Here is a 25,038-nt window from a genome sequence, read left to right on the forward strand (position 1 = left end):
GCTGTAGATGCCCAGTTGTTCTTTCCGGCCCTGCCAGGAGATGGTTTCTGCCTGAGACGTTAGAGGGAGAGGGGACGTCTCTGATGAACAAGCCAACAGTCATCTTTTTGTGCCATTGCCCCAGCCCCAGATACCAACTGAGACAGATCCCAACCTCCTGGGGGGTCCACTGCAGTCCCTCAGAGACCCAAGTGATCTTTGGTGGCTCCAGAAGGCTTTTATTCAGCCCTAAGTCAGGGAGGTGACTCAGCTTGAGACCCCCCAGAACCACCCCAAATAAGGACGATATTAATGACTGTAACTAACGCTTAAAAGTGCTTATTGTGTGCATAAAGTATGATCCCATTTCATCTTCATAACAACCCTATGAGATTAGTACTATTTTTATCCCTCTTTTACATTTTGGGAAACTGAGTCTTAGTTAAGTCATTTGAGTCATTTACTCAAAGCATAAAGCAAAGAAGTAGCAGAGCCAGAGCTCACACACAGATGACATAAAATTTATGGTCTTAACCACTCCACTTTACTAGGATGTCCCAATTTGTTGCAGAATGTCCATGAGCCCCAATCAGCTTCCAGTCTTCTGTGGACTTAGAAGCAATATGACTGCCCCACGTACCCTCACAGGAGAGACCAACCATTTGGTAGAGTTGCCCAGTCTCTAGGTTTCCTGGGGTTGTCCTGGTTGCCCGAGGCCATCTCCCACCCAAATATTCTCCTTCCCATCAGTTCAGTTTGACAAACATTAACAAATGCCTATGGTTCTCCAGGCCTGGTACTAGATGCCGGTGGGCAAAATAAAAAATGATACAGGGTTTGCCCTCGAAGGTACCATCTAGCAGGGGTGGAGAGCTGCACACATAGGCACTTCTACTATCGTCAGTGAAGGTATGGGCAGAATGCTGCCGAACGCGAGGAGGGCAGTGAGGCAGCTTGGGGATTCAGGGAGGCGTTCTGAAAGAAGTGATCCCTGAAATGAGGCTTCAAGCATGAGTGAGCTTTAGTTTAAAAAAAAAAAAAAAGAAGAAGAAGAAGAAAGAAAGAAAGTGGGAAGGGCACTTGAGTCAAAGAGAACAGCCCAAGCAAAGACACGAAGCCATGGAAAAGCCTGCTGTGTGCACAGGATTACAAGGAATTCAGTGCGAGGCAGAAGAGGCAGAAGATGAGGCTGGTCATGGAGGGAGGACCCAATTCATGGCAAGTCTTATATGCCAGGCTGAGAAGATGGGATTTTTTTATCCTAAGGGCAGTGAAAAGCCAATGATAGGATTCTGAACAGGAGAATGACATGGTCTGATTTGTATTTCAGAAAAACTAATTTGGCTAAAGGGTTTAGGATGACTGTAAGAGGAACAAAACCAAAGCAGGAAAATCAGTTCGAAATCTATTGGAAACTGAACAGATACAGATAAAGAGGGTGGGCCTAGGGTATATTCTGCATATGATGACCCTCTGTCCCCTCAGCTCAGCCCATGGCCTCTCATCTTTTTCCTGGATTATTTTCCTAACGCCCCCGGGGCCGTCTGCAAGGTGTCTGTGTCCTCAGCAGTGGCTCCTGACATCTTTCAATATCACTGGCATATTTAATGAAAGTCACTGTTCCTCTGCTCTTCCAGATCGTTAATAAAACAGTGCCACCAGGCCAGACTGAGCAAATTCTCCCTCCTGCTACGCCCTCCACTTTCTCCAATGGGGAACACTGCTCCGGGCTTGTCACCAGCCTGGGTAGACTCATCCGGCTCTGCTTCTAAATCTGGGCCCCTGCACAGGTGTCACAGCCAATTTACATTAAAGTTTTAGGTGCAGCCAGGCTGCGCGGGATCTGAAGTGTCACCCGAGTCCAGGAACACCGCATCTTCTCCTGTACTTCCTCTGCCTACAGGGGATAAGAGTCTGCAGCGTCCTCTCTGTGGCAGTGCTCTCCCAGAAACACAGGAACGAAATTCCCGGCACTCTCAAAGAGTAGGAAAGACGTGACCTCGGCTGCTTAGGTAGTTTGTCTGCCACAATTGGAACTTGGATCCAAGGAGGAAATTACAATGATGCTGCTTTTCGTGCATTATGATCTCTTTGAATCTTCAGAGTGAAAAAGTTAATACTATCATCACGCCTATTTTACAGATACGCAAATTTGAGTTCATAAAGGTTAAAGAATTTGCCCAAATCACAGTAAGTAGAAAAATAAGCTCTTGAATTCTGGCAGCCTGACTCCAGACCACATGGTGTTAACCACTGTGCCGGGTAGATGCCCTACGTTTGGGTACCCCTTTGAAAAGCAAGGACCTAGGGAGGGGGTGGTGAGTCTTTCTGGATATGGAGCCCTTGCTAGGAGCTTGGAGGCTCTACATACTCCAAGGCAGCCCGGAGCAGTGGTAGAGCCCCAAATTTGAAAGCAGGAGGCAAGATCTTTCTTCCCAGCTCTGCCTCAACAAGCTATGAGACTTTGAAGAGTCAGTGAAACTCTTATGGCCTCAGCTTCCTCATCCAGAAAATCTGTGTTGGGTTGGATAATCTCCATAGTTCCTCTGAGTCAAAAATGCTTTGATGGCAGGCAGGGCCGTCTCTCACAAAAGGCAAAGAAGCGAAGGCACACATTTAAGTTAGGTTGGCCCAAGGAGACCTCAGAGGATAAGAGATTAAGTTAAGGGAGTGTGGTAAGAAAAGGGGGCCCCAAAAAGGCAAGGAGAGCCTACGTTCTGGATTTACCAAAGGCACCTTGGATTAAACCCATTTTTTAAACAATTGCTCTTTGAATGCCCATTTTGGACCAAGCACTGTCCTAGGGATTGGGTGTACTGCCATGAACGAGCTACACCACATCCCCAACTTTATAGCGTTTACCTTCTGATGAGGAATAGAGACAAACAAGGAATTATGGACATAAGTGTCTACGATGATGTCATGGGAAGTACTGTCTTTTTCTTGTTCTGCTCTAAGCTCTCAAGTTGGTCGCTGCAGAGCTGCCTCTAACCTTGCGGACAGTGGTTGCAATGCAGCACGGCTTTCTAATATCAAGAATCTTGCAGTAGCACATGATATGGTTGGTATTTTACTGTTCTTGCTTCTCTGATCTCATGCAATTGTCATATTTTGCCTTCCTTGAAGCCCCCAAACCCTTAATGACGTCCAAGCCATATGATAACTTCGTAAAACCCTGCTGGCTCTCTCCCAGGCACTACCACACAAGAAGAGGAAGCACCAGCAGGCCTCCTTCTCCTCATGCTGTGTATAAACCAAAGACTCTAAAAACGACGACAACAACAACAATCATCATATCTATTCATTGAGTACTTACTCTATGGCTGGCACTGCATTAGGTACTTTTATAGCTGCTGCTTAATACCTAAGTATCCCACAATGATTCAGGCAGTATTATCTGTTTTAGACATGAGGAGACTTGGGCCCAATGATTAATAATCCACCCAAGGTCCACTAGCTGAGCAAGTGGCACAGCTGAGCTATGAAACTTGGTATGTCAAATGCCAAAATCTAAAAGCGATGGTGGAATAACAGGGTAGGAATCTGGAGCCCTTAGGTCAAGAACCTACAGCCCTAGGAACCTCTACCTCCTCTGGGAAGCCTTCCCTGATAATGCCCTCTTCTTCTACCTTCCAAATGAGTCATTTTTCTCCCCCCGCCTTCCTCTAGCACTTTGATGACCACTGAAGCACTTGTCACACATTGTCACGTTAATCTGGGCTTATCTGTCTACATGTCCATCTCCTGCACTCTTAGAGAAATTCCCTGAGGGATTCTCTAAGGGACTTTTTCTTTTTTAGCAAGTGATCACACTCAGCTGATAGGGCTAAGAGGTTGGACCTGATCTCTAATATTCACTCTGCCTCTAAAATTCTATGATTCCAAGGCTTGTTGATTCTATTCAAAGGTTTACCAGGCTCTGTGGAAGCCAGAGGACTTTGCCCTCCATAAGTCCTTGACAAATCTGGAGAGTCACAAACCATGAGAGGGGGCCAGAGAGAAAGGAAGAGAAAGGGCTTTGCCCACCTAATTAAAGTTCTGCTTCTCCTGCTGCTGGATCTACATCTGCACGTAAGTCATTCCCCACGTTGGAGGCAATAATGGAGCTAGGATCACGTGCTAGACAGGGCTGTGCTTTAGAATAACTTTGGAGCTCTCAAAAATACAGCTATCTGGATCCTACTCCCGACCTAAGTTTTGGACTCTCTGGGAGTGGAGTCTAGATATTTAGCCTTCTTAAAAGTTCCTTAGTTGATTTTGAGGTGCAGCCAAGGGAGAGAAGAAAAGGAACACAGCCTGACTAAGACATTTGCGTCTCAGGGATTCCAACCATTAGGGACTTTCTTTGGACCAAAAAAAAGGACTCTTAGTGTATCATGAGTTGACTCATAAATGGATACCACAAAGCCTTTCTATACACTGGACAAACATCCCACCCTCCTGGCCTCTCTCTTCCTTTCATACCTTGCCAAGGAGAGTCAGCAACAACTCCCTACTCATATAAGTAGATTTTCCCTTTGTCTCCCCCTAAACTTGCTGTCTGGTAAATTTACACTTTTACTAAAGAAATAGAAAAGACCCAGAGTTCCCTTACCTACGTTGGAAAATGATGGTACGCATCCATTTTCAGCAAACATGTTTCTAAGTATTTTCCCTTTTTCCTCACACTATCTTTGTTTGTTTGGTGATGCGTTTATTCATTTATACATGCACGCACTTGTATGAAATCCAGTCCATTTGGCACAGGTCAGCTTTCACAGAACTATGATGAGGAGGTTACTCTGCTTCGTATCCAACTCATTTTTTTTTTTTTTGGCACATTCAGAAAAATTAGAATAAAAGTTCCTAGAGGGTAGAAATTTTTATCTGTTTGGTATTTCTGTATCCCCAGTGTCTATATCAGTGCCTGGCATAGAGTGGGTGTTCAGTATATACTTAGTGAATGAATAGATCCATGAATAAATATGCAAAAATAGAAGGCATAATAGCCAGTGATTTCTCCCACTCTTGGCAGTGTTCAGACGGAGCATCCCATCTGTCAGGGATGCTGTGAGCAAGGTTTTTCCAATTTGAGTTATATGAACAAAATGTAATCCCCCCTGAGGAGGACACACTTCACTGGAGAACAGTGACAGAAAACCAAATTACAACAAAACGAGTCCTAGATTTGGAAGCATGTGGAATGTGCCAAGAGAGTACAGAGGAAGGAAGGTCAAGTGCTGCCTGGGATCATCAGGGCCAGCTTCATGGACTAGGCAACTTTAGATCTAGGATTTGAAGAATGAATAGGAGTTAACTGGGTCGGAGCCAGTGCACCTCAAACAAAGGTAAGAGAAAGCCATGCTAAAGAGCACGTCAGCCTCAACAAGCAGTGTCTGTTTAAAGAACAGTGAGCACAGTGTCTGAAGGACAGGGCACTTGAGAGAAGCTGCACAAATAAGTGAGAAATAGTTTGTAAAAGGCCTTGTACGCCCAGCCAAGGTATTGGGGCATTATCTTGGAGGTAATAAGGAACCACTGAAAGTTTTTTAATCACAGGAGGGACAAGATCATTGTTTTTCCTTTGTATGGAGCCCTAGACTGACGACAATGTGGAAACGGGATAAGTGAACGAAAGTGGGGCAAGACTTGGGGCAGAAGACCGGTTCGGAGACTCTTGAGGTATGTGAGTGAGACATGATCAGAACCTGAGCACAGGCAATGAGAGCGGGCCTGCTGAGGAGAGGCAGGGGTTTAGAACTTTTTCAAAAGTAGAATCCATACATGTTGAGGACTAATTGAAAATAGAAAATGATGACGAAAAAGAGATGAAGAGCCACAGGCAGGACCAAACCACATCAGGCACCTTTGTCATCCCACTGGTCCCACAAGCGTTCTCCTGATTCAGGGATCTCCAGGCCCAAAGAAATGGGAGCTGAAAAATTCAACACAAATCCGTCGAACTTAGATACCTGTTTAGCTTTAGGAATATCCTGTGACTGTAAGACAAATGAGGCCAGGAGAGTTCTGGGCTCTCCAGAAAGACAGCAAGAAGGCCCCAGAGCTCCACCAAGGCACCAGAATGCTCCTCAGTCTAGTCAAGGTAATAACCATGTGTTGGCTCAATAGTCCTGACTGTGATAAGTTCAGGAGATACGGAGATGAGACAGGTCTGGTCCCTGCTGTGGAGAAGTGCACAGAAAAGTACACAAGATCGGTTTCCAAATGTGAGCACAGGGTTTTAGGAATTACCAACACTGACTGAGAATATCCATTCCACCACCCCACACTGCCCCGGAAGTGGTGGAGTCAGATTTCTCACATCTCTTTCAAAGGAGAATGCAGTTTTACACAGAAGAAAATGAACTCATAAAATGCACTGCCCCTCCAAAATACTGCCAGCTAGAAAAGTAAAAAGTATTTTTAAAAGATCCAAAATACCAAGATGAACTCAAATCCTAGTGTGGGTTACAAGAGAGCCTGATTCTGCTCATTGATTCATGAAAAAGTTTGTCAGGCATTTACTATGTGCCCATCACAGTTGTAGGTTCTTTGAAGGTCATTTCTGCCTCGATGTGTTCTCAAGTTTATTGGGTGCCAAATGCGTGTCACATTCTGTTCCAGCTACTAGGTCCAATATTACCTCACCTGGACTACGGCAAAGCTGCCAGTCTTGCCACATCTCTTACAGTCTACGCTCCAGAAAAACAGCCACCGTGTCTTTTTAAAATGTAAATCAGATACAGTAAGTCCCCAACATACGAATGAGTTCCGTTCCGAGAGTGCGTTCCTAAGTCCAATTTGTTCGTAAGTCCAACAAAGTCAGCCTAGGTACCCAACTGACACAGTCGGCTATATAGTACTGTACTGTAAGAAGTTTATAAAACTTTTCACACAAATAATGCATAAAAAACAAACAACACAAAAAATAAAATCATTTTTAATCTTACAGTGCAGTACCTTGAAAAGTACCGTAGTACAGTGCAACAGTTGGCATACAGGGGCTGCCATCGAGTGAACAGGCTAGGAGAATTACTGACTGGAGGAGGGAGAGGAGGTGGTAGATGGTAGAGCTGAAGGATCGTCAGCAATAAGAGACAAGCTGCAATTTCACTCACGCGTGACATTGATGGAACGCTTGTTCGAATCTTTGAAAGTTCGCAACTTGAAGGTTCATATGTAGGGGACTTACTGTAGATCATGCCATTCTTTGCAACCTTCTCTTTCTGCAGAACTCCCCACCCCCTACTGACTTCTAACTCCCCACCCTCACCTCCCACCACTTCGTTTTGCTGCCGCTATACTCCACTCCAGCTATGGTGAAGTTCCCTGAAGTTTCTAGAACACATCCAGCATGTACCTGCCCTAGGACCTTTGCATTTACTGTTCCCTCTGCTGGCAACACCTCTACCCTAAAGATCTCTATAGATCACTTTTTGATCTCATTCAGGTCTCAGATGCCGCCTTCTCAGAGGCTTCCTGCCCTCATCTTAACTAAATATGATCCTATCCTTCCCCCTCAGCACTCTGTCACACCACTTTTCCTTTTCTTTCTTTCTTTTTTTTGGCCGCACCGAGCGGCATGCAGGATCTTGGCTCCCCGACCAGGATCGAACCCGTGCCCCCTGAAGTGGAAGCATGGAATCTTAACCACTGGACCTCCAGGGAAGTCCCACTCTTCCTTTTCTTTAGAGCACACACAGTGACTGAAATCATCATTGTTTTTCTGTTTGTTCACTGGTTTATCATAGAACATAAACTCCATGGGAGCAGAAAACTTGGTCTTTTGATTCACCACAGTATTCTCAGGGCCTTGACTGGAGCCTGACAGAGTGAGTGTCAGTATTTCTTGAGGAGATCAATGCTCACTCTGCAGGAATAAGCATTTTTGGAAAGATGCACCTGTGAGGGGAGATGTCAAGCTTCCTGGGAAGCCTTGGGGTAGAAAGGTAAATGGTTAAAGCCAATGACCTCAGAGAACAGCCAGTTTTGTTCGTTTGAAAGCACCAATAGGACCACAGTAGTATCTGGAGGGTGGTTGTGAGGATGTTTCTAAGCACATTTCATTCTCTCCACCTTAGCCCTCTCATGGGCACCTTACTTTTCCTCCAGAGTGTGTGGCCTCATGATAACCAACATTCATAGTACACTATTCACTCAACAAATCTCCAGTGATAGTCTGTAGCAACAATTGACAAAGGCCTTCTCACTCACATGATCTCATTTAATCCTCATGAGGTTGTTCATACAGATGAAGAAACAGAGGCTCAGTTCACTGCCTAGAGTTTCCAAGCCAAGAAATAATGAAGCCAGAACCAAACCTTGGTCCTCCAGCTGCCAGGGGTCTCCTTCCGCCAAGCCTGAAAAAGTATCATGTCAGGCAAGACCAAGAGAAAACATCCCCTGTCACTGAAAGGAAATCAGGGCTGGGCCAGGGGCCCAGGACAGCCTGAGGGGGCATTGTTCCCGCCCCTCCCTGTTCCCCAGAGAAAACCACTTGGGCTCTACCTTTTGGAATTATCCACAGAGAGAGGGCTGACATCCCTCTGCCCTGTTGCCTACCCATCAAGGGGAAGCTGGTGATTAGCTGCTTTTATGTACCTTTTTCCTCAGCACATTCTCCAGGAGGCTGATTTATTTTAATGCCATTTAATTTCTCTTAATTTTTAAATGTTAAAATATGGGATTAGGTCATATCATTGCCCAAATGAAGAGCAAATGGACTCCGGCAAGCACTCAAAGTACTCTCTCTGACACGTGGCTGGGGGACTTTCTTGTACACTCAACTCCTGGGGTGTTCTGGGGCCTCCTTTCACAAGAGGGTACTAGAAGCAGACTCCTAGGACTCCCAGCAGATCCAGATGCTGTCTTGACAGCTGTGCTTTCTCCCCACCCCTCTAATGATTCTCCTCGAAGTTGACTCCCCCATTAGTTCCTTCTGAGAGGCTGGAAGGCACAGACTCAAGATGATTCTTCCCGAATCCTAGGGGAGAGAGTACAGTGGTATGGTAGGCAGTGAGCAGAGCCTCTGGAAAGCCGCTGGACAAAGTGATTCCACGTAGACTCTCAACAGAGTCTACACGGATTCAAATACATCCTTCCTGGATGGAAAAGGAAAAGCAGAAGCACAGGAATTGAGACAGAATTGTCTGGAGCATTTGGGAACCGAGCACTACTAGTCATTCTGAGAATGGCCCAGAGTGTCGCAGTGGGAAGGGACTCCACACAGGAGTGCCAACCTCGGGCCATCAGGGCCCTTAACCAGCTCAGGATGTCTTGTAGGCTAAACATCCAGATAGTTGGGTTGGCTACTCATTTGACCTCTAGAGACCCAATGTGATAACAAATTGGGGGCTTCAAATTGCAGCTGGAAGGTTCTGAAACAAAAGAGGCGGTCAGCACGAATAATATTCTTAGTAGGAGGTGATCTCTAGGCTGTGGAACAAGACCCACAGAACACAGAATTGTCAGGTCAGGGAGGTAGCTTAAAATCAGCGCATCTAACATAGCCTTTTTTTAAGCGTAACGAATGTGAGGCCCAGAGAGAAGTGGGTCTTGCCTGTAGTTGTCAGAAGCGATAATAACTAGAATATAATGTTCTTGCTACCCGTTCAATGCATCTTCTGTGATACCACATTGCTTGCTCCTGGTTTGATTTTTTGACTCCATCACTGTTTCCTTTTATGATAAATAGGACAGATTCCTTTCTTGACCTTGTTTCACATGCCTCAAAAGTGAGGCAGGTTATTCATTTCTTCACTTCTCCATTTTTCATTGAACACCCACTGTGTTTCAGGCATCATGCAACAAGGAGTGGGAGAGAGAAAAAGGACTTGGTCCAGGAAGGAAAGTAAGTCACAAGACAAAAAAAAAAAATTTTTTTAATAATTTTAAAAATCTGCATTTCAATAAATATAAGGGTCTCATGAAAAACAGATGCTGTGTTATAAATATTCAGAATAGGAGACTGCTTCTCCACAAAGCCTTCCCATCAGAAAGAGGTATTTGAACTGAAAACTGAAGAACGGGTAGGATTCTTAGTGAAAGGTAAACCATGAACAAAGGCACAGAAGAAGAAAGGACAAGTGTACTTATATGCCTACATGGGAATTGTAAAAAGTGAGACTATAAGTGGAGTGGTGAACCAGGCCACGGAGGCCCTTGAATACCAGGAGTTGGACTGCTGCAAAAAATGGAAGGACCGTCAGGATTTTTTTGTGTGGGAAAATGACAAGCCTAGAATGGTGTTTTAGGAGGGGAATCTCGTAACAGTCGCTAAAATGAATTGAAGGACCGGGAGAATGAAGTTGGGAAGATGTTAGAAAGTTATTGTTTATAGTATCATAATAATAATTACTTCATACAGGTATGGTAAGGATTGAATGGGAAAAATCAATGTTAGGCACCTTGCAACAGATTCTGTTGCAAACATACAAATGTTGGCTGCTATAATAATAATAATTATTATAATTATCATTATTATTATGTAAGATGTTATCAACTCTGTACTGAGGTAGTGGTAGTAGGGATGGAGAAGAGAGGAATGAACTTAACAGACATACGATAGTCCCCCTTCATCTTTGTGGGATAAATTCCAAGACCCCCAGTGGATGCCTGAAACTGCAGATAGTACTTAACTCTACATATAGTACGTTTTTTTCCTGTACATACATGCTTATAGTTGAATTTACAAATTAGGCCCAGTAAGAGATTAACAATAACTAATAATAAAATAGAACAATTATAACAATACACTTTAATAAAAGTTATGTGAATGTAGTCTTTTTCTCTCTCGCTCAAAATATCTTATAGTACACATTTAATGCTTTTTCCATCTTAACAAAGCACTTTATCACGCACCGTGGCTGTAACTTCTGTAGTGTGAGAGAGGTGCGACAGCAAAACTAGCATGAATTTCTTTTTCCTTCCCAATTTCATGGTTCTTACCGTAGATCTTAGCAACCTCAGCATAGGATTTTTTCTTTCCTTATTAAGTGGTGAACTTGCGCTTTTTCACTTAAAGGAAGCACTTCACGGCTTCTCTTTGGCACATCCGAATTGCCAGCATCACCATTCTTGTGCTTTGGGGCCATGATTAAGTAAAATAAGGGTCCCTTGAACACAAGCACTGCGATTCCGCGACAGTCGATCTGATAACTGAGCCGGCTACAAAGTGACTAATGGGCAGGGATACGCTGGACAAAGTGACGGTTCACATCCGGGGAGGGATGGGCCCAGGATGGCACCAGATTTCATCACTCAAAACAGTGCACAATTTAAGACTTATGAATTGTTTATTTCTGGAATTTTCCATTAAATATTTTCGGACCAAAGTTGACGGGTAACTGAAACCGCAAAGAGTGAAAGTGTGGTTAAGGGAGGACTACTGTTCTCGGATAACAAGGGGGCGGAGTCATAGGTAAACTTGGGGACTTCCAGCCAGGGTGACCGGAAGTTGTCTGATGCCATCAATAGAAAGCGGGAAGTCAGGAAGAGCAACTCCTAAGGACAGAGATGTCAGTTTAGCAAAGATTCAGTTTGAGGGGCTGACAGGACATCCTGTGGGAGATATTGTGCAAGTGGCTGGAAACAAGCTGCTGGGCTTGGAGAGCTAGAGTCCTTGACTGAGAATTCTCCACGCACAAACCACTAAGGAAGATGCTGAGGGATAAGGTAGAAGGGGAAAACTGGGAGGGAGGAGAGGATCTTGGAGAGGAGGTGGAAGAGGGACCACCTAGAGAGTAAGTGGAGAGTTCAGTGTGATAGAAGCCAAGAGGAGAAAGTTTCAAGGAGCTAATGATCATTCTTATCTGACGGGCATTGGGGGGAATCAGGAATAAGTTATTATGTTTGGGAGAATGAGAAGTGCTTGGTGGGTGATAGTTGGGCAGGAGGTAGAAAAAAGTGAGAAAGCAAGGGGCTAAGTGAATGAATGAGTGATGGGGAAATAGACACAGATGTCTACTCTAAAATTTCAAGAGTCTGTTGAAAGCAAGATGGGAAGAGAAAATGACGGGGGAGGAATTGAACAGAGTGATATTCTTGTCAGGATGGGGTTTGTTGAGCATGCTTACAGTTAGAAGGAGGAGATTCAATGCTGAAAAAGAGAGAGCTCAGGGCAAGTTTATGAAGGCAGGGCAGGAGGGCCACTGTGCAGGAAGGGAAGGGAGAGCTTTTTTTTACTGTGAGACCAGTGACAAGTAAGGATGAGGGACAAAGTTGGGAGATCAGGGGGCAAAGGAAGAGTGTTGGCCAAGCTCACACTGTTTGGCTTCATTCTCTAGGATGAACAAAGCAGTGCATGACTGGGAGGTCCTCTCCTCAAGTGATTTGGAAATGGCCACATGTAAGCCAGGGCAGGAAAACAGTTTCCAGTCCCACTTCTGGATCCAGTCCCTACATGACCCAGCGTTCCTGTATACAACCAGGAAAGCACTATTTGTCATTCAGCTATCAAGGCAGTAAATGCTATCTGGCCCATTCCAAGAGCTGTTTTCTTAATAGACACAACTCTGTATACCACATCTGAATACACTTGATTCAGGAATTAGCCTTTATTCACTCTCCATATTATAAAAAATATACATATACATACACATGTGATTCTTCCTATCTAGATGTCTTGTTCGATAGTCCCTATGGACTTCGATATGGATCTAAATCCATTACCCTCCTGCTTGAGACCTTCCCCAGCCCCCAGAGACCTCAGATCTTTGGGGGTCTGCCTTGCTGGGCAGCTCAGTCGACCAGGAAGTGTGTCTTACAACTGCTGGAGCCATTTTTCCTTTCCCCTGAGGCGTCCTGCCCAGTGCTGGGTTTAGAGTGCCATCCAAAAAACAAATAGACAGGGCTTCCCTGGTGGCGCAGTGGTTGAGGATCTGCCTGCCAATGCAGGGGACACGGGTTCGAGCCCTGGTCTGGGAGGATCCCACATGCCGCGGAGCAACTAGGCCCGTGAGCCACCACTACTGAGCCTGCGCATCTGGAGCCTGTGCTCCGCAACAAGAGAGGCCGTGATAGTGAGAGGCCCGCGCACCGTGATGAAGAGTGGCCCCCACTCGCTGCAACTAGAGAAAGCCCTCGCACAGAAACGAAGACCCAACACAGCCAAAAAATAAATAAATAAATAAAAACATGTCAATTCATTAAAAAAACAAACAAAAAAAGCCAAAACAAATAGACAACCACACATAAACCAATCTCATTAAAGAAAATAGGGAAACTTCTTCCTAGAAGGACAGCTTTGGTTTGTACGCTAAAACAGAAAGAGGAACCCCCTAACCCTCCCTCACAGGCCACCAGGATGACCATGCACTTGGGTTTCTACAACAGCCCCCTAACTCCCTACCTCCCTCTCTCTACATTCTGGTCTCAACATATTATCTAAAATGCAAATCTGACCACGCACTACAGTTCTAAAAACCTTCCTAAACCCCCTGGAAACTCAGTGGAAATCCTTAGCATCGGGTACAAACCCTTCAAGGTTTGGCCCCTAGAGCTTCTCTAAACTCATCTCCCCGAATTTTACCCTCAGTCTTCAGTCATTTGGAAGGGCTCTTGTCCACTTTAGGCCTTTGCATACTGATCCCTTCACTCAAAGCACTTTCTCCACCACCTCTCCCCTCCCTGCTTTTACCAAAGCCGACTCCTCCCTATCCTGTCTTTCTGGAATTAACTGTCCCTAGAAGTTCTCCTAGGGACAGCACCCCGGATTTACCCTCCCCTGAAAGGATTCACTTTATATGTTAATTATGTGTTCCCTACTTGGTTACCCCTGCTGGAACGAATGTATATTTACGAGGAAAGGGACCATTCTATTCTATTTGCCTCAGTACCTAGCAAATGCCTGGCAGAGTAGGTTGTTGAATATTTATTGAATAAATAACTGACTGAATGAATAAATGAAGGCTTTCTCTTTTGGAGTCTTATGTATTTCTGAACCTCCTCGAATGTTTGAACCTCTAAGCAAAGCAACCAGGCTTGAGCGCAAAGGGAGTTATTCTCTCTTCTTATCTGACCTTGGTAGCTTGAAGAGAAGCCAAAGTGTGTGACACATTCCCCCAAATCCATACTGTGGGCAGTGACTGGACCATGCAGGCTGAGGAACAATGCCCACAATGACTACCCACGGACAATAGCAGCAACTATGCCAGGGACGGTACAAGGGACCGCCTCGCACGGGGACAGGGCAGGGCTGGGCAAAAGGACACTCCCTCGGCTTCAGGGTCCCAGCCCAGGGACAAGCCCAGGGGAAGGGCGTGTTTTTTACAGGGTCAGTTTGCTAACCCTATTCTTCCTTCTCTGACCAGGAGACTCTGGGGTGCAGTGCAAGAGACGCCCAAGTAGAGATCAGAGGGGCAGGAGCGGAGAGGAGAGGTAACTTATTCCTCCAAGTCCATTCATTCACCCAGCGTTGACTGAGTAGCTCCTCTATGCCAGGCACAGTGCCAGGCCCTGGGGATACAATTGTGAATAAACACCAGCTATCTTTCCTCCCTTCATGCAGCTTACTGTCCAGAGGCGTGACCGGCATTACTCAATCACATAAGTAAATTGAATGTGCATCTTTAAATTACTTCAAAATATTAGGTTCAAGTTTTGAGTGTGTAAAATAAGGGGATCTGGCCTAGTCAGGGAAGGTACGGAAGGCTTCCTTGAGAAAGTCACCAATGAACTAAGGGCTGAAGGACGAATAGGAGTACATTAGAGAAGGACGGAGTTGGAATTTAGGAGTGCTAGAAGAGCAAAAAAGCATTCCAGGTGGAGGAAACCACATGAACAGCCTTCCCATCTTCATTAAGTTCGAGAACCACTTCAACTAAGTTCAGTTCTACAGGTCCCACCTTCTTCTTTTCAACCCCGTATCTATATTTTATTTAAAGGAAAAGGAAGTTGTGGAGTGGACTTGTACGTGCAGACTGCAGACAGGAATTGCAGACTGCAGGGAGGGGTTGGTGGGCCACACCTGGTCACCCCCAGCTCTGATGCTCAACCGTCTTCACGTGGAGAGCTGCAAGGCATGAAGGGGCAGGTTCCTCTCAAACTTGGATCCAGTGAGGCCGGCAACAAGAAGGGCTGGCAGGTGGACAGGCGCCCAGACAGAGTGAGCTGATCCCCTCTGTCAGGGAGAGCAGGGCGCAGCAGCTATATTTGAAAATCGAGGTAAACAAGAGCTCAGCTCGAGTGGACAGGGCACAACAGCTGCGGAGATTAATCACACGCGGCTGCGAGGCACCGGGTCGCCCCAAGGCCCAGAGGCTTCCCTTTCGTGTCCCACCAGGAGGCCGGATGTGCTCCTATCACTTCCCCACAACTCCCTCCGCTTGGGGTGTTTCTCCCCCACCTAAGAGCTTGGAGCCTTGCTCCCAGCTGCGGCCTGCCTTTCTGCTAAACTAGCCCCAGTTTCAGTCTTTCTGCCCAGGGGACCGAACCACCAAACCTTCTGGGTTTGTCTTTTAATCATCAGGAGCTAGAGAGCCAGAGAGTGAGAGACAGAGAAAGACAGGCGGCAGGCAGGCGGGTAGGGCGCGGGGAAATTTATGGCACTGCATTAAAGGCGTTTGTTCTATTTAAAGCCCCCACCCCCTCCCTCCACGGTTAAAAATAAAACGCAATGAATAAAGAGGAAAGATAGCTTTTTTTCCCCCCGGGAACAAATTGCTTTCTTCATCTCCTCCAATGGCTCGGGTCCTCGGGGCAGGTCAGGCAGGGTCTGCAGGAGCAGGCTAGTCTCTGAATGAGGGCCTGTGGCTGTATGCGTGCGTGTGTGTGTGTGTGCGTGCGTGTGTGTGTGTGTGTGTGTGTCTGTGTGGTGGTGAGGGGTGTGTAGGCGGGGAGGGGGGGGGTACGGATTAGGGCGAGGTAGTTACACACTTCACCGCTCTCCACCCGGCCCCGGCCCGCCCAGACCACCGCGTACGGGAGAACAGAGGCCGGGAGAAACCCTCCTTCTCCCCGCCCCCTTGGCCGCCGCGGGCTGGTGCGCTGGGGCTGCAGTTCCCGACCCGCGGCAGTGGAGTCCAGAGGTTGGGTGCGCGCGTGCGTTTGCACCCGCGGGCGCGCGCCGAGCGGGTAACGCGCTCCCCTCCTGGCCCCCAAACCCGGCGGGCGCTCACCACCCCGGGAGCTCAGCACGCCCTGGCGCAGCCCGCACACACATGCACACATTCATCCAGCATGCAGCACAGCACTCAGCCTCCCTGACGCGCCCCCGCCGGTAACCCCACAAACCCACGACCCGACTGCACGCACAAGCCCAGCCATCTCTTTCTGCGCTGCCCCCCGCACCCCCCGGTAGACGCTCACTCCGCCAGAACGCCATCCCCCCCGCCCCCAGCACCGCAGGCAGCCCAGTACACTTTCCGGGGCACCCTCCCCCCCCACCTCTTCTGACACTCAACCCGCAGGAAGGCAGTTCATAGGAATGATCTTGAGAAAGAACTTAATTAGCACCATTATTCACAAGCAGGAACCCTCACGGGGATATCCCCAACCCCCCGACTTCTGCCTCCCCGGCCTCGGCCGCCCGTTGAGGGGGAAGGGCAGGAGGCTCACCCCGTCACTCACCGTTTCCTCTCGATCTCCCGGGAGGGGTGGGCAAGTGAGGGGGGTGAGGAAGGTGCGCGATGCCCCCGCCGCCGGGCTCCTCACCGGCCGCAGCGGCTCATCGCCCCCGCGGGCTGCCCGCCGGCCGCAGCCGCGTCCGGGGCATGTCAGTCTGCCGCCGCCGCCCACCGGCCGGGCTCGTGGGCTAGCGGCTTTCAGGGAGCTGCGGGGCAGCGCATCCGGAGTGTGAGGGCTGGGGCCAGAGCAGGGGGCCTGGGGAGGGGTCCCTCGGCGCTGTTTTAAGGAGCAGAGAGAACCGCTCCGAAGACCCCCCGGAAAACCCCGACCCGGGGGCGGACTCGGGACTAAGCCCCGAAGAGGCCCGGAGTCCCGGCCGCAGGCAGCGAGGGGATCCCTGCCGGGAGGGGCAAGAAGGCGAGCGGCTCGGCGCGCCCTGGCGGCTCCGAGGGCCCGGGGCTTGCGGTCGCGGCGCCGGGGCTTTCCCGGGGCTGGGAGCGCGCCGGCTCACCGCCTTGCACGCCGTCACCGCGGGACTCGTCTCGGCCTCGTCGCGCGGAGGGGACGCGCGGAGGGTCTGGTTTCTGGGCGAGCCGAGAGCTTTGCCCATTAAGCTGCAGGAAGAAGCCAAATCAAAAAGCCAATCTCCAAGCCTCCAAACCCAACGTCACCCTATCAGCTGGGAGCGAGAGAGATGCACGGAATCACAAGCCGCGCATATTTATCCTCGCGCGCCGATGGGGGTAATTTTCAGAGAGCTTCCCGACCAGCAGCGAGGAAGCCGAGTCCGGCTGTCGCGTCCAGAGAGCCCCAAGGACCAAGTGCAGACGGAACCCGTAGCCCGCGGCCACCCACCCAATCTTTGGAGCCTGGCGCCCGGCGCCTACCGGCCAGGGGTAGTTCCAAGACGGCGGCGCGCCCTGACCTGGATTCCGTGGAGTCCGGAGTTCCGGGCAGCGGCGGGGAGGGCGGGCAGGCGGGAGCGTAGCGCCGGCTTTCCCCTTGTCCTCAGGAGACGCCGCCTGCAATCCCGAAATTAAGTCTCTACCAAACACATCTGTGGTTTTTAAATATAGCAGGGGACGATTACCCAGGCAGGGTCCACCCAGGCCTAGGGGAGGAGTTGAGGGGGTATGGAGGGTGGCAGCGGAGGGGAAATAAAACTCCCTCCCCCCCCCCCTTTTTTTTTTTCCATCTGTACTTGGTGCAGAACTCAGTCTGTCATTTTCTCAACCCAAATCAAACAACAGCTGTGACAGACGCTTGGGTGAGCCCTGGTATGTTGGTTTTGGGGTTTTTAAGGCTAAAAATAAGAGGGGGCTGTCTCCCAAATTGCTGATTCCTCTGGGCCTGGAGTCTGGAAGAGAGATGGTCCTTTGATGCAGCAACAGAACTAGGGTTTGGGGCTTGGCTCACGCAAAGTGTACACACGTAGCCTTAAATCAGATGCCTATAATTTCTGCTATATTTGTCAGGCTTGGTCCTGGAGGCATGCGGGGTGGGCAGGCCTCTTCTAAGAATGGGGTTTCACATCCCTAGTGTATGGATGACATTAGGCAGATCTAAAATAAGCATGGTGGCTGGCCTTTTGTAGAGACACTAGTGCAGATTCTGGGACAGAACATACGGGAGGGAAGTTGTTGCTCTCAGGCCTTTACTGCCTGAAGCCGAATATGATGGGGCAACAAGTGAGAATAATATACTAAGCAAGTGTCAGCACCTCCTTAGGGCCAGGCGCCCTGCTAACGAATTTGATTGCCGAATTTCATGTCATCCTCCCAAAACTCTATGAGATAGGTACAATTACAAACTCCATTTTCTCTTGAGGAAATTGAGCCTTAGAGAGCTTAAATAACCATCCCAAGGCCACAAGCAGCAGAACCAAGGATTGGAATAAGGTGGAATCAACTGGAGTTTCACTGATAACTGCAACAGTATGTGCAAATTCCCAGATCCTTGGCTCTCCTGAGGACTGCTCTGAAACAAGGTTTGGTCCAAAGAGATTAAGTGGGCATAGGAGTTAGAGAGCGTCTGAGTTTGGCATGGTGTGTGGGTTCTTTCCTGGTCCCTTGAACAATGCTACTTCAGCAAATCACGTGGTGGTTTCAGTGCTGAGTTTGAGTCCTGGATATCCTCAGTCCTAACTGAGCACTGTGGTCTCAGATCCCTGAGCATTTTGGGGCCTTGAATCCAGTTAAGGGCTGAGACACTGACTCTGTAAGACTTCAGTAACTCCTAACATTGTGGGATTTCAGCTTATGTCAATTGGTGGGATTTACCGTGTGTCTGTTTCTGTGGAGACCCATGATGCTGACAGGTCTATAGTCAAGACCGAGAGTTGGCTGGTGGCCCATAAATTGGTGTGGCTTTTAGGGAGGGCAGTTTTGGAAGACATATCAAATTCCTTCAAAAATGTGAACCTCTTTTGCCTCAGTAATTTTACTGGTAGAAATTTATGCTGTGGCAATAATTAAGGATGTGCTCAAATATTAGTTACAAGGATATTCATGGTAGTGAAATTTATGAGAGTGAAAAATTGGAAGCATCTTAATTTTCCAACAGAGAGAATTGGTTGAGTAGATCATGTTACATTGTCGTAATGGTGTATTCTACCACCATAAAAATGCTGAAGCAGTATTCTGTGCATAGACATGGAAAGATTTTCGTGATATGTTATTGAGAGAGAGAAAATAAAACAGAACGTAGAGTGTGATACTGTGTGTGTGTGAGTGCGTGTGTGTGTGTGTGTGTGTGTGTGCATGCATATGCATGCCCTGGCAGCAGAAAAATACCAAAATGGTAATGATGGTTATCTTTGGACGGTGAGATTACTGGTGATTTCTTTTTCTCTTTAAATCAACTTTATGAGGCATAATTACATAAAATAAAATTCACCTGTTTTAATGAGTTTTGACAAAAGTACGTACAAATATAACAACAACCCAAATCAAGGTACAGAACATTTTCATGTCTCCCAAAAGTTCTCGGGCCCCTTGGCAGTTTTCCCCCACCTCCCCTCAAGTAACCATTGATCTGCTTTCTGTCACTATAGATTTGATTTTGCTTCCTTTAGAATTCTTTTAGAATTTAGAAAATTCTTTTAGAATTTTCTTCTTTTTCCTATTTATATCTGTTGACATTTCTTCAATGAACATTACCCATTCACTAAAACAACATCAGAAACAATAATAATAGCATTGGTCTTGTCATTTTTTTTAGAACTATCCAAAAACCAACAGGAGCTTCCTCACTTTGTCACCTGGAGCAGGGCATTGCTGGGTAGGAAGGGGGGAGGTGAGGGAGGTGCCAAAGCATGCTCAACCACTGCTGTAGGCAGAGTGACATGTGTGGGCTCTCTGAGTTCTAGGCGGACTGAAATAACAAAGCCCGAGTCTGCATTCTGAGCCTCCATGCCCTCACCAGTAAAATTGAAGTAATATTAATAACAATAATATTCTTCTCACGGGATGGTTGAGGATTCAGTGAGCTTACAGTTTCTGGTACAGAGTAAAGCTTAATTCTCTTTCTCCCTCCAGCCCTGCTTCTCTCCCACTGTAAGTTCTGCAACCAAATTTCTCCTTTTAACACTGGACAGAGTTTCACTTTTTTTTCTCTCTCTACTACATGCATACTGGGTTGGAAAAGGGTAAATTTGATGACAACCTGCCTTTAATTTCTGCCATTGTTTCTTCCTTTATTTCTGGTTGTGCTAGAACTCAAGGGGATTTTCACAGGAAAAACAGCAGGTCAGCGATTTATTGTCAGTATTAGCAGCAAGAGCCACAGATTTTATTTTCAAGTTGGGAGGAAACTGAGGCCCAAAGAAGTGAGGGGATTCGACCCCATCACAGAGCTCAGCAAGGAATAGATAACATCTGCCCTGGAGGGGATGGTGTTCCCCACCCCCAAAGGCATATGTTGAGGTGGTGATCTCTAGGACCTCACAATGTGACTGCAAAGAGGTAATTAGGTTAAAATGGGGTCGTTAGGGTGGGCCTTAGTGGAATCACTGGTATCCTTATAAGAAGAGGACAAAGACAGACAGAGAGAAGAGCACACGAAGGCACAGCAAGAAGGCTGCCATCTGCAAGCCCAGGAGAGAGGCTTCAGAAGAAACCAAACTTGCTGACCAGACCCCAGACTGTAAGAAAATAAATTTCTTTTGTCTAAGCCACCCAGCCTGTGGTATTTTGTTATGGCAGCCCAAGCAAACTAATACAGAATCCAAGTATTCTGGCTGATTCTATGAGTCCTTGTTATATTCCAGCTTCAAGGAGTTACCTGGGGTCATTTGGAACCTTGAAACATCCTGGATTTTACAATTTAACAAAAAGGAAGCAAGGAAACCAGCTTTTATTTAAATACCTGCTATGACACTGTGCTATGCATTTTTATATGTATTATTTCGCTCAGTAAATATTTGTGGAACACCTTCTATGTACCAGATACTATTCTAAGGGCTGGGCATACAGCTGTGAGCAATGAAGACAAAAATCCCTGCTCTCATGGAACCTACATTCTAAAGGAAGAGATAGATGATAAAAGAAAAAAATGGAAAAAATACATAGAGCATGTCAAATGGTAGGTGCTGTGGGAGAAAAATATAGCAAGGGAGGGGGTAAGGGGCATAGGGACTGCTGAGAGAGGGAGGGAAATTGCTAGACTCTTTAACTGAAGAGAGTCCTGGAAGCTTCACTGAGAAAGTGACAGTTGAGTAAGAACCTGAAGGCAGTGGGAGAGGAAGCCATGCTGATGCCTGAGGGAAGAAGGTTCCAGAACAGCAAACGCCAAGGCCGTGAATGAAGTAGGAGTGTATCAGACTTGTTCGGGGAAAGTTACTTTATTTAGACCTCAACTCCACCTTGAGAGATGCATACTGTCCCTTTATCTAGGGAAGAAGAAATCTCAGACAGGTGAACTGACTCCCGTCAAGGTCACACACGCAAAGCAGGTACTGCCCTTCTTTCTCCAGAGGCTGGCAACACCATAGGGCAGAAGGGATGAATAGTAAGAAGGGGACATGTGGCTTCTCAGTAATGCCCCATCCTTTACCATTATGCCCCAGGACTCCACAAGTCGGGGCCTCTTGGTGCCTCTCCAAACATGGGGCCTCAGGTACTTCACAAGGGGCAGCCCTGCCTGCCTTGGCTGCCATTAGCGCTCCATCACACAAGCCATATCGTTGTTGTCACAGGCCCTGGCTGTACCCAGGTACCAGCATTCCGCGGCCCTGGGATTGTACAGTCTAGGAGAGTCAGAAGCAGACAACCAAGCTGAAGTTTCAAATAAGTTCTGGAGCAGCTCTGTAGGGGAGATAAAAGTTTAATAAGCAATATTTGATAACGGGGTAGTATAGTAATAATAAAATCCTTCCTATAGTCATAATTCTCCCCTATGGGTTATGTAATTTTTAACCTTCTTATAACTTATATTTCCAAAATTTGTCACGATTTTTTTTCCTTGAATAAATTTCTTTTAATTTTATTGAAGTATAGTCGATTTACAATGTTGTGTTAATTCTGCTGTACAGCAAGGCAACTCAGTTATACATATATATTCTTTTCCATATTCTTTTCCATTATGATTTATCACAGGATATTGAGTGTAGATCCCTGTGCTATACAGTAGGACCTTCTTGTTTATTCATCCTATATATACTAATTTGCATCTGCTAATCCCAAACACCCAATCCTTCCCTTCTCCACTCCCCTTCCCCCTTGAACCACAAGGGGGTTGTCTGTGAGTCTGTTTCTGTTTCGTCAATATGTTCATTTGTGTCGTATTTTAGATTCCACATGTACGTGCTATCATATGAAATTGTCTTTTTCTTTCTGACTTATTTTGCTTAGTATGATAATCTCTAGGTCCATCCATATTGCTGCAAATGGCATTATTTCATTATTTTTTATGGCTGAGTAATATTCCATTGTATATATATGCCACATCTTCTTTATCCATTCATCTGTTGATGGACATTTAGGTTGCTTCCATGTCTTGGCTATTGTAAATAGTGCTGCTATGAACATAGGGGTGCATGTATCTTTTCGAATTATAGTTCCGTCTGGGTATATGCCCAGGAGTGGGATTACTGGATCATATGGCAACCCTATTTTTAGTTTTTTGGGGAGCCTCCATACTGTTTTCCATAATGACTGCACCAATTTACATTCCCACCAACAGTGTAAGAGGGTTCCCTTTTCTCCACACCCTCTTCAGCATTTATTATTTGTAGACTTTTTGATGATGGCCATTCTGACCAGTGTGAAATGGTACCTCATTGTAGTTTTGACTTGCATTTCTCTGATAATTAGCGATGTTGAGCATCTTTTCATGTGTCCACTGGCTATCTATATGTCTTCTTTGGAGAAATGTCTATTCTGCCCATTTTTCGATTGGGTTGTTTTTTTTTTTGGTTATTGAGTTGTATGAGCTGTTGGTATATTTTGGAAATTAAGCCCTTTTGGTCACATCATTTGCAAATATTTTCTCCTGGTAAGTAGGTTGCCTTTTCGTTTTGTTTATGGTTCCCTTTGCTGTGCAAAATCTTATAAGTTTGATTAGATCCCATTTGTTTATTTTTGCTTTTATTTTTATTGCCTTGGGAGACTGACCTAAAACACTGGTACAATTTATGTCAGAGAATGTTTTGCCTATGTTCTCTTCTAAGAGTTTTATTGTATCATGTCTTATATTTGTTTTGTTTATGGTTCCCTTTGCTGTGCAAAATCTTATAAGTTTGATTAGATCCCATTTGTTTATTTTTGCTTTTATTTTTATTGCCTTGGGAGACTGACCTAAAACACTGGTACAATTTATGTCAGAGAATGTTTTGCCTATGTTCTCTTCTAAGAGTTTTATTGTATCATGTCTTATATTTAAGTCTTTAAGCCATTTTGAGTTTATTTTTGTGTATGGTGTGAGGGAGTGTTCTAATTTCATTGATTTACCTGTGGCTGTCCAACTTTCCCAACACCACTTGCTGAAGAGACTGTCTTTTCCCCATTGTATATTCTTGCCTCCTTTGTCGAAGATTAATTGTCAATAGGTGTGTGGGTTTATTTCTGGGATCTCTATTCTGTTCCATTGATCCATATATCTGTTTTTGTGCCAATACCACACTGTTTTGATTACTGTAGCTTTGTAGTATTGTCTGAAGTCTAGGAGGGTTATGCCTCCTGCTTTGTTCTTTTTCCTAAGGATTACTTTGGCAATTCTGGGTCTTTTATGGTTCCATATAAATTTTAGGATTATTTGTCCTAGTTCTATGAAAAACGTCATGGGTAATTTGTCTTTCCCTTATTTCTTGAGATAGATACGTTACCATTGAATTTCCATCTTTCTTCTTTTTGAGTCCATGCTTATAGAGTTTTAAATTTCACTCTAAGCAGTTTTAGCTTTATTTTATAACATTTTATAGGTTGCAATTTTATTTTTCATTCAGTTTAAAACATTTTATAATTTCCACTGTGATTTTTTTTCTTTAACCCATGGGTTATTTTGGAGTGTACTTTTAAATGTCTAATATCTAGAAATTTTATCTTCTTGTTGATATCAAACTTAATTCCACTGTGTTTAAAAAACATTCTTTGTGTGACTTAAGTCTTTCAAATGTATTGAAACTTGCTTTATAACCGAGCATATGGTCATATGTTCCATATGCCTTTGGGGAAAAAATATGTATTCTGCAACTACTGGATACAGTGTTCTATGTTTCAATTAGGTCAAGTTTGTTAATTTTCATATTGTTCAAATCTATTTTTCTATTTACGTTTAATCTGCATGTTCTCTTAGCTTCTAAAAGAAATATGTTCAAATCTCTCACTAAGATTGTGGGTGAGGTCTGACAATTTGTGCATTGTATGTTTTTAAGACTATACTATAAGATGTACCCATATTTAGAATTGCTATTATCTTCCCTTTTATTGCTAGTAATGCTCCTTCCTTTTAAAGTGTTTGTCTGATATTACTGTAGCTATATCTTTCATCTGTTGGTTAGTGTTTTTATGGTCTTTTTAATGGGACTACTTTTTTTTTTGTCAACCAAAAAGAATACCAGAAACCTAACAGCTCTTCTACAGAAAGAAACGTATAATAGAAGAAAGGACCCTGAGCTGAAACTCAGAGGATGTGGGTTCTGGTCCCAACACTCCTATTATAATATCCCCATAAGTAAATTGCTTAATCATTTATGGGCCTCTGTTTCCTTATCTGTCAAATATTAAGGTGATCATATCTATGCATATAATTAAAAATCATAAATGCTATATAAATGTCAAATAATTATATATGTTCTAAGTAAAATCACACAAAATCAGAAAGCAGCTTGCCTCCATTTTGGAACAATGAAAAGGTTTGTCTTTTCACAAATTCGTTCACAAAAATTTTTTTTCACAAATTTGTTTTTTCACATACACACAAAATATATAGACTATTCTTGGTCAGTAGGTTCCCTATTCATCCAGGTTCCTTTGTCTCAGTTCAGCCCTCACATCCTCTCCCTTCCCTCTGTGTGCACCG

The 25,038-nt window shown here is 45.6% G+C and overlaps 1 protein-coding gene across 4 annotated transcripts in view; it reads right to left on the reverse strand.

Moving 5' to 3' along the window:
• The window catches only part of SLC8A3 (solute carrier family 8 member A3), a 158,911-nt gene extending 141,401 nt beyond the window's left edge, over positions 1–17,510 (reverse strand). For 2 of the 4 annotated variants that reach the window (XM_059914523.1, XM_059914520.1), the window contains exon 1: positions 16,525–17,081. The gene's annotated coding sequence lies outside the window, so the exon portion shown is untranslated. Of the gene's footprint in view, positions 1–16,524; positions 17,088–17,446 lie in introns of those variants that run through there. The other 2 variants (XM_059914521.1, XM_059914522.1) reach the window with 2 other exon arrangements.
• Between the last annotated feature and the right edge of the window lie 7,528 nt (positions 17,511–25,038).

This window comes from Balaenoptera ricei, chromosome 2 (assembly GCF_028023285.1).
Source record: "Balaenoptera ricei isolate mBalRic1 chromosome 2, mBalRic1.hap2, whole genome shotgun sequence".
NCBI lineage: Eukaryota > Metazoa > Chordata > Mammalia > Artiodactyla > Balaenopteridae > Balaenoptera > Balaenoptera ricei.